This window comes from Pongo pygmaeus, chromosome 10, assembly GCF_028885625.2.
Source record: "Pongo pygmaeus isolate AG05252 chromosome 10, NHGRI_mPonPyg2-v2.0_pri, whole genome shotgun sequence".
NCBI lineage: Eukaryota > Metazoa > Chordata > Mammalia > Primates > Hominidae > Pongo > Pongo pygmaeus.
In genome coordinates, this window is record NC_072383.2 from 75043950 (window position 1) to 75054832 (window position 10883).

Here is a 10883-nt window from a genome sequence, read left to right on the forward strand (position 1 = left end):
GAAGTAGAGAAGATAGTTTTTTAAAAATATTATTTTACTTTTTATAAGTCAGAAACCATATGGAATTTCCACTCTTGCATAGCTCGTAAATGACTTCACCTGGTTTTCTTGAAACTTGACCCTCCAAACTCCAAACTCAGCAAAGTCTAAAGATGAGTTGGTATCTGGAATTGATATTCTACAGGCCAGTCTCTTACCCATGGCAAGTTGTTCAGGAAGGAAGGCAGACTTAAAGATAGGGAGGAATGAGACATCCTTTTCAGCCATCGCATTTTGACCTGATCTTACCTCTCAAAGCCCTAATGTTTCTATTTCTGGACTAGAAAAGTACTTCTCTTGTCATTTGCTTTTGATATTTTTCGAGGAAATGAGGACAATTAGTATACTCTTCTAGGAGCATTTTTATGCCATGATCTATATATACAAAGCAGGCGATTGAACAGAAACATAGGGGCACCTTGGGCATCTGATTACTTGGTGCCATTTGGTTTAATATTTTTAGATATTTGGCAGTGTGTGGTGGCTCACACCTATAATCCCAGCACTTTGGGAGGCCAAGGCAGATGGGTCACTTGAGCTCAGGAGTTCGAGACCATCCTAGGCAACATGGTGAAACCCTGTCTCTACAAAAAAATACAAAAAATTAGCCAGGTGTGGTGGCAGTGCCTGTGGTCCCAGCTACTTGAGAGGCTGAGACAGGAGGATCACTTGAGCCGGAAGGGGACAGGGGACAGAGTTTTAGTGAGCCAAGATCACACCACTGTACTCTAGCCTGGGTGACAGAGCGAGACTCTGTCTCAAACAACAACAACAATGTTTTTAGGTATTTATTAAATGTTTATTTAACAGTGGTGTGGTTGTGACTAAAAGGAGTAATTTTTGTTTTTTATGTAGTAATAATTTCTACTTTCCCAGAAGCAGGAGCAATGTACATTTTGCCAGTTACAAAAGATAGCTGTGGAAAGTAGAGGTAGTTGGTATATATTTCGTCTCTCTCTCTCACACACATATATGTTCCTGCGATACTTGGGTGAATCTTTGTGGATTTGTTGGGCTAGCCTGATCCTCAATCTGGCTCTGAATGCCAGGTTTCCCTTGTATCAGTTAGCAATTTCTGAATAACAAACTACCCCAAAATGTAGTGGCTTAAAACAACAACTCTTTGTTATTATTCACTAGACTATTGGGAATAGACAGTTGGTAGAACTCTAAGATAAACAGACCCGCCCAGTAGACTAGGGAATAATAATAAAGAGTTTTTGTTTGTTCTTTGAGACGGAGTTTCACTCTTGTCACCCAGGGTTAGGATTACAGGCGCCTGCCATCATGCCCGGCTAATTTTTGTATTTTTAGTAGAGATGGGGTTTCGCCTTATTGGCCAGGCTGCTCTGGAACTCCTGACCTCATGATCTGCCCACCTTGGCCTCCCAAAGTGCTGGGATTACAGGCATGAGCCACTGCGTCCGGCCAAGAGTTGTTGTTTTAAGGGCTGTGCTTTACTAATTTAGCTGGGCTTGTTCATGTGTTTTCTGTTATGTGGTTGAGGAAGGTTGCTCCTAGCATGAATTTACTCCACTCTAAGTAGTCTCTCTCTCATCTTCCAGTTGGCTTAGCCCAGACAGTTTCTCAGGGTTGAGGCAGAAATCCAAAGATGAGAAAACTGAAGCACATGAGTTCTCTTGTGGTCTGGCTTCAAACTGGTGTCATCATTTCTGCTATATTCTGTTAGCCAGAGCAAGTCACAAAGCCAGCCAGGTTTAAGAGGTGAGGAAATAGACTCTACCAGCTGATAGGAAGAACTGCAAGTCACATTGCAATAAGCATGGATAAACAGGATGGGTAGAGAATAGGAGCCATATTTATGATCAGTCTATCATGGTCTGTAACTGTGAAATCATGAAGTGAATAGAGTTTGTCTTTGGTAAGTCACTTTTCGGTTTTTAAATAGTATATGTTAGTGGAAAGATTGGTGGATTTGTGGTCAAGGACCCAGGGTCAAGTCTCAGCTCTGCTTTTTTATTTGGCAAATCATTTTGCTCTCTAAGCATGAATTTGTTTGTCTTTAAAATGGCATGATGACATTTATCTACCTGTCTTCTAATTTTTTTTTTGCCATATAAACTCTCGTGTTTAATAAGTAAGGTGAAAAAGACTCTCCTTCTTAGCTATTCAGAGCCTTTATGCCGGCTCTTGGCTGCTGAAGCTCCATTCACCACCACCGCCACCATCTTGTCTCATCCTATGCAAATATCTCCTGTTCCCCTTAGGTTTGCTTCCCCAGTCTCTTCTCCCACCCTGATCTGGACTTTCAATTATTTCCCTGTCAAATGTGAACTCTCTTGTTTTTCTTGCTTTAAAATTGTGTAGCTGATTTGATAAATGACTTCAACCAAAAATGATATTGTTTCTAGATAAAACTGGTATTTTTGCATCAGCCTACTGAGGAAATCAGCTATGTCCATGCTTCTGTTAAGCTGCCCCAGATTTGCAAAGCACTTTACATGTGCCGCTTCAATAGTTATCACCATCTCTGGAGCCCTGATAAGGGCTTTAGATACATTTTCCTCATAATCTTGACCAAAAGTTAAGAGCCTCAGCCCTGCCACTGACTAGCATTGTGATTTTAGGGGTGTCGCCTCCCTTTACACTTACCTTTTTCTTACCTCTAAACAGGGAAAATTGGATAAACTGATCTTGAGAGGCCCCTCAAACACTTGAACTTATGACATTCTAGAATATTTACAAAATAAAACATGGAGAATCCAGTATTGTTTTGAATATTTCTTTATTTTGTAGTTTAGCAAGTCTTCTGTAGCCAATGATGTCTTAGAAAAGAGGTAATTATGATCATAATTAAAATAACAAATATAAGTAAGCCTAAATCCCTTCTTGGCAAGAGGTTGTTTTTTATAAAAATCATCTCATCTCTATTTTGCTGTTCTGATATCATTTGAAGAGTTTTTATTCTGTGATCAATGGTAATATCTGATATGATAAATATTATTTATATAGTAGAATGGATGATAGCAAGAGAAAAAGTGAGAAAGGAATGAGAGAAGGGAAGAAGCTAACACTAACTCAACTCTTATTGTGTGCATAGTAAGAAATGATTATAGAAACATGACCCTTGGCAGAGATTGCTAGGTATTCTCCAAATTCTGGGTTCCTTTCTTCTGGGCACTCAGGCAGGTTATATCTCTCAGCTTCTTGCAGATAGCTGTGTCTCTGTGCCTGAGTACCAGCTGATAGAATGTGAGTGGAAGTGGTGCCCCATCTCCTGATCTGACTTCCAGAAGCCTCTCAAATATGCTCCTTCCCCTTTTCCCTGCTTCCAGCTTCCCTGGGTGAAAATGATGCTTAGGCGATCTTGAAAGTCCTGTGTTGATGACCGCAGAACTGCCATTAACCTGTTCCCCTGAAGCAGAGGCATGCTGCTGATGAGGCATGCCTGCCTTGCCCTGCAAGGTGAGCAAGAAGAAAACCTGCATAGTGTTTGAACCATTATGCACTTTGCAGTCCATTTGTTACAGGAGTTTAACATACTCCAATTAATATACAACGTTAATCTTCAAATCATTCCTATGAGGTAGAGAGTACTTACCTTTATTTTTACAGAGGAAAAACTGAGGCCCCAAATGAAATGGGGACTTTCTCAGGTTATACAAGTGGCAAAGCAAGATTCAAACTGGGGTCACAACTCCCCTCATACCACAAACATTTCTTTCATGCATCAAGAGACTACTAGAATTTTAATGTAGAAATTTTCATCATATTTCTACATGTTGGGCAAAGATGTTGAAAGATAGTAATTCCCACATCATTCTGTGTCCAATATGAGCTAGAGGCAATGTGCCACAATGGCGTTAGGTTCTGACAGAATCTAGGCAAGTCATTTAACTTCTAAGGGCCTGAGCTTTCCAATCCAGATAATTAAAGTAAAAATTAAGATAGAAAACTGGCTGGGCGTGGTGGCTCACACCTGTAATCCCAGCACTTTGGGAGGCTAAGGCAGGCGTATCACGAGGTCAGGAGATCGAGACCATCCTGGCTAACACGGTGAAACCCCTTCTCTACTAAAAAATATAAAAAATTAGCCGGGTGTGGTGGCAGGAGCCTGTAGTCCCAGCTACTCTGGAGTCTGAGGCAGGAGAATGGCGTGAACCCGGGAGGCGGAGCTTGCGGTGAGCCGAGATCGCACCACTGCACTCCGGCCTGGGCAACAGAGGTAGACTCCGTCTCAAAAAAAAAAAAAAAAAAAAAAGATAGAAAACCAGATTTTCCTAAGACTAACTGGTAAGCCAGTTTGCATTCCCATTTCCCCTTCCTTAAAACAACAATTTACCTTTTGTCTGACTCAATCTTAAAAAGTTGCCCCATTCTGAGGCATAAAAACCTTCAAAAAGTGGGGTTGAGTATTAAAATAAATAATGCATGTTAAGCACTCGCATAGTGCCTAGCATAAAATAGGTGCTCAATAAAATCATAATCTTTTAAATAAGGCAAAATTGGCCCTTATGAGTACAGTGTTTGTGTACTATGTTCAGAGTTGCTCAAGCATTCTGGATTTCCTTTTCTTGCATTTCTCTATTGGGATGGGATTTGCCTTATGATTAGCATAAGTTATAAGCATCTTGGTCTGTTCTTCAGGAAAAGGAGGTAATTTGGGCTGCAGGCATGTTCTCATTAGAGAAAATGAGGGCAGTTAATGGTTAGTGTTCAAGAACAACAAAGCTCTTTCAGTTGCTTAGCAACTGAAGCTAAGGGGTGGGCAGACACTGTGTGAACAGTGGGGAAGAGAGAAGCAGGGAGGAGTGTAAAAATGAATTTAATGTCCGGCTCATTCCCAGGTGGGTGAAAAGTGATTTATATAGCTCTGGTATTTATAGCTATTTATTTGTTACATGACTGGAAATTGTAATGAAATATTTTGAAATTCAGCAGTGGTAAGTCACAGTGGACATTTATTGCTCTAATGCAAAGGAAATGTAAACTGTTTATTTAACACGTTGATTGCAAATGAAATATAGAAATGGTTTAGAAGTCTTCTAGCTTTGGAAATCCGTCAGGCTGCACAGACACTACTGCCACCGTGTGGACAATACGGGGAGCCTAGCGGGAGCTGAGGGATGGGTATAAGAAGCTCCATCTCTGAGACCTTCCGATGGTTTTGCTCACGTGCCCCTGAAAATAATTTTGAAAACTTATGGCACATTTTTAAGTTGATATGTAAACATTTTAATTATAAGTTTAAATGGTTGTAAATAATATAATCTCTTATGGTTCATGAATATTGACATTTCAAAATAAAATTGCTATATTTCTCCTTTAAATGTATAGAAGGGAATTTAAATACCAGAGGGATTTGATATTCACCATCAGCTATTTTTAAATTACACAAAAAAGCTTTTTTAAATGAGTAATTTTCACATAATTCCTTTTCCTCCTTGGACTTATATTTGAATTCCATTTCCCCAACAGACTTCAATTCTGTTTTACACACATTTATGTTTTAATATATAATGCTATATTTAATATTATATATATATAAAACACTATATATATTTCTCTGTAACAAAAATAAATATAAATTAAAATTTAAGTTATAATTTTTTCTGTTGACCACAAGGCCTTAGTTATCTACATTTTTAAGTATACAACTGATTGAAACACAGATGTTAAAATATTTATCAATAATTATTAAACACTAAAAAGTAATACTTTAGATATATGAGGCTTTAAAAAATTAGTTTACATATCCATGATGAATATTCATTATTGCTAGAATGAGACAAGGGTCAGCATCGATACTATTCATATTTATCATTTTTCTCTAGTTGTAAGCCTCAAGAAACTTCAGTCACAGAAATAAGTATGGAAGAAATTTTATTAGGAAGCATTAACTGAATTTTTAGAACAATTTGGAAGCATTAACTGAATTTTTAGAACAATTTCCAAGTTATTTGCCCTAAATGATGTATACTTTTTAAAAAAATTTATTTTATTTTTGAGACAGAGTCTCGCTCTGTTGCCCAGGCTGGAGTGCAGTGGCGTGATCTCAGCTCACTGCAACCTCCACCTCCTGGGTTCAAGCGATTCTCCTGCCTCAGCCTCCTGAATATCTGGGATTACAGGTGCCCACCACCAAGCCCGGCTAATTTTTGTATTTTAACAGAGATGAGATTTTGCCATTTTGGCCAGGCTGGTCTTGAACTCCTGACCTCAGGTGATCTTTTTTAGTAGAGATGAGATTTCGCCATTTTGGCCAGGCTGGTCTTGAACTCCTGACCTCAGGTGATCTGCCTCCCAAAGTGCTGGGATTGTAAGCATGAGCCACTGTGCCCAGCCGACTTATACTTTAAATAATTTTCTTTTTTTAATGACCAGTGGACACCTTGATTAGGTTTTGCTTCAAGGTTGTTGACAGCCAAGGAATCAGAAACTATAGGACCTGCAGCAGGATTTGGTGCCCAGTCATCAGAATCATTTACTCTTTCAGCACAGACCATAATATTTCAAATCATCCCTGTGATGGATGTTCTAGAGGTTTCTATACCCCAGACAGGGAATGTTTGTAACCTTCAATTGCATGGGGGGTAAGCTCTTCTTTTGCAGTGAGAGGGAAAATTTAGAGAAAGGGGCAATGGAAACAGAGAACTAGCTTAACAGTTGACTGGAGATTACCTAGGCAAATACATTTTAGAGATGCACACAGATGGAATTTGAAGATATAAATAAATTAATCCCCTTAAAATTATCTGTATAGATCTATCCTTTGAAAAGTCTTTCCACACTGATGCTGAAATCACTGGTTTATCCCAAAAGCTTCTCTATAAGGAAGCTTTTCACAAGGCTGATGCCAAAATGAGCTACATGGTAGGGGTCGAGGGGGCATAGTTAAGGTTTCAGTGTTGGATTCACTGAGTTTAAGTAACTATTATTTTGCTAGAATAACTTCTGTACTAAAAAAACCCCCGGAAAAACCCAAACCAACAACAAAAGATGGTGTTGGAAAATGTTAGCAATGATTTTGAAAGCTCTGACTTTCTAAAATCCCATGTTGGCCGTGCTGTGTTGGTCCCCTCACTTATTATTATTATTAAATTGTGCCAGTCAGGATAGCCTAAATTAGGTCGAGGTAGCAAACAACCCCAAAACTCAACCACTTGAAGACAAGTCCTTGTTCATTGCAGATTGGCTACAGCTCTGCTTCTTGCCCAAGACAGTAACAGAGCAGCCCATTTGGAGCATCTGGTTTCTTGGCAGAGAGAGAAACAAGATCTTGTAAACCATGAACAGTCTTTCAAAACTTCTGTTCCAGGAGAACACACATCATTTCCATCTAGTTTCTTTAGAAAAAGTAAGTTCATGGCCTCTGTTGAGTTCAACATGGTAAGGATGTACACACTTCCTCCAGGAAGAGATCACAGGTCTTCAAGCCAACGTAATAACTTATCACAAAAATCCAAAATCTAGGAACTGTTGGTAACCATAGTAAACAGATGTTTATCATTTTCTAAAATTGTTAAAAATACAGTTGACCCTTGAACAACATGGGTTTGAACTGTGTGGGTCCACACAGTGTGTGGGACTTTTTTTCAAAACAGTTACACCCAGCAAGACTGCTTCTCCTGCCTCCCCTTCCACCTTCTCCACTTCTGCCTTTGCCACCCCTGAGACAGCAAGACCAACTCTTCTCCTTCCTCTTCCTCAGCCTACTCAATGTGACGATGATGAGGATGAAGATCTTTATGATCCAGTTTCACTTTGTGAATAGTAAATACATTTTTTCTTCCTTATAGTTTTCTTAATGACATTTTCTTTTCTCTAGCTTACTTTATTATAGGAATACAGTATATAATGCATACAACATGCAGAATATGTGTTAATCAACTGTTTATGTTATTGGTAAGGCCTCTGGTCAACAGTAGACTATTAGTAGTTAAGTTTTGGGGAAGTCAAAAGTTATATTTAGATTTTCGACTACATGCAGGTCACAGCCCCAACCCCTTCATTGTTTAAGGGTCAACTGTATTCATTATAATTTTACAACTTATTCCATCATACAGAAAAGTACAGAGATCAATACAAAAAAGACATGAGAATTTATATCCCAAAATTACCAACTGTTAACATTTGCTATATTTACAGCTTTTTCCACTCAGCAGTATATATTTTAGACATATCCATGTTGTTACATATAGATCTAGCTATTTCAGTTAAACTATTTAGTAGTAGTACATTATGGAAAGAGATCACAGTTTATTTATCCCTGTTGTTGGAACTTCAGTTTGTTTATACCTTTTGATTGTTACAAACAATGGCACAATAAACACTGTTATACCTGTCTCTCTGTGTACAAGAGTTTCTCTAAGATTTATGTGGACAACATAATTGAAAGGCTTCACAGAGTGGCCTTGTAGGGTTTAAAAAGCTAATTGCTTTTCAAGTAGCAGCTTTAGAAATGGTGGCTCCAAGGGGGCAGACTTCACAGGAAATGAAACTGTGGCTTAGTCTTACCCTAGACGATTTTCTTGGCAGAAAGAAGCCAAGACAGCCTCATGAGCCTCTCCCGGGCCTCTGGGCAGTGAGTAAGGCAGTAGAAAGCTTTCGTAGGGGCTGTTGAGTGCCGTGGTGACATTGAACTGAGAGCCAGCTGATCCAGAGTGGCCTTGCCTTCCAATGAGGGGGGCCGAGCAAGGCCCAGCCAGGTATTCCAGGGAGTGGATTTGGCGCCCAAGGAAGTTGCCGTGACATCAAAAGGGACAACTGGGGCCAAAGAGCAGAAGGGAAAATATACATCTCAGCTGATGACAATTTGAACAGGTAAGGACTGAGAACCAGTCTGCCCTTGCTCATGGCTTGATGTGTGACTGTAGGAACTGGGTTCAGGGCTGTAGTGAAATTGCTGTTGCTAGCTAGCATCTGTTTTATGTCTTTTCCGTTCTAAGAGAACCTGATTTTTGGTCAGGTGTTACCCCTTCCTCCCCCAGCTTCCAGGAGCCCATGTGCTTCAGTTCCAGGGTAGGTCTACATGGAATAAAGATAATCCTATCTGGACCTAACTGGTGTAGAAATGGGTAAGGAACCCAGTTTGGACCAATAAGAATTGAGGAGAGACTTACTGGGGAACTCTGAGAAAGTTCTTACCCCTCTGGAAGAACTTTGATAAGTTGTTTTCTTCTCTTCTTTTGAAGAGAAGGCTGCAGCCTGTGGATTAAACTGACATATGGAGCAAAGCAGAACCAAATGAACTGGAACGAAAACGAGCTGGAGTCCTTGTCTTACCTCTGTGCTTTCAGTGATGTAAGCCAACAAGGCCCCTTATTGTTAAGCCTGTTTGAATTATGTTTTCAAATACTTGCCACTAAAAGTACTTCAACTGCCTCTAGAGAGTTTCAGGGAGTTGTGTGTAGAGTGGAGGCTGAATTGAATGAGACTAATTTCTGCCAGAAGGTAGAATGAGGGCTTAAAATAGAAATTAATTTCAATCCCAGAAATATATATATATATAGGCAGCCCTTGCTTTGCCTGGTTCTAATATGCATGTATGTCAGTTGTCATGGGTTAAATAATATCAATCTTCTAATAATATGGTTCAGATTTTAGTTAGTATGATACACTCTCTACATAAATAACAGATGCCCATCATGACCAACAAGCAATCATGTCATTTCTTTCTTCTTCTTTTTTTTTTTTTTTGAGATGGAGTCTTGCTCTGTCGCCCAGGCTGGAGTGCAGTGGCGCGATCTTGGCTCACTGCAAGCTCCGCCTCGCGGGTTCACGCCATTCTCCTGCCTCAGCCTCCAGAGTAGCTGGGACTACAGGCGCCTGCCACCACGCTCGGCTAATTTTTTGTATTTTTAGTAGAGATGGGGTTTCACTGTGTTAGCCAGGATGGTCTCAATCTCCTGACCTCATGATCCACCCGCCTTAGCCTCCCAAAGTGCTGGGATTATAGCTGTGAGCCACTGTGTCCGGCCGTCATTTATTTCAAAGTCTGTTGTCAATGCACAAAGTCTCTCTTCATGTAGATAGCAAAGCATGGAGTAATGTTGCCTGTTTGTTTCCTGGTGATAGACACATGACATTTAATAAAATGAATAATCAGAAGAGAGAATTGGCCAGTAAAGATGAAAGTGAAGTACCATATGAGAAACTGTAGGTACGCAGTTACGGAAACTTAGGGTGAATGTATCAACCTGTGAGGAATGTGGCTGTGATGAAAACCACGAAGGTGCCCCAGAGGAAGAGATGACTGTAAAAACTATCCATTAAATGAACTCTTGGAGATATTTTCTGCAATCAAAAGTGTAAAAGATAAAATGTTGGAAGCTGATCCAAACTTAGAAAGGAACATGACAATTCACCAAGGCATAAAAAAGATGTTCAGTACTTATCATAAGTTATATGTTGATGAGAAGGTAAGTGTTCTTCAAGCTGCTTTTGATAAGTTTTTACAAAGAAACAAAACACTTTAATTCTCAATCTCTCTAATACTATATATACTAAATAAATATTAGTTTTAATATCTTTTCATTTCTCTATTTATAGCCAACAGTAAGAGAATTTTTAATATCTTGATAAAAATTTAAGAAGTCACAGAACAATTGCAATTATGCATGCATGCTTTTGCAGCAATCACCTGGCTTAAAATGCCTCCCACCCAGCAATCTAATAGGCATCTTTCAAGACCAGTTCAAATGTGAAGATTGCTTTGCACACTTTGTTTGCATGACTATTTTTATGGTCTTGCATCACTATGTAAAGACAGGACTGTCTGCATAATAAAATTACAACTTCCTGCACATACAAGTGTGTGGTCTATAAAATTCATACAATCTGAGAATTGTATGGATCACCTATTTGATGGGTTTGTATGGACT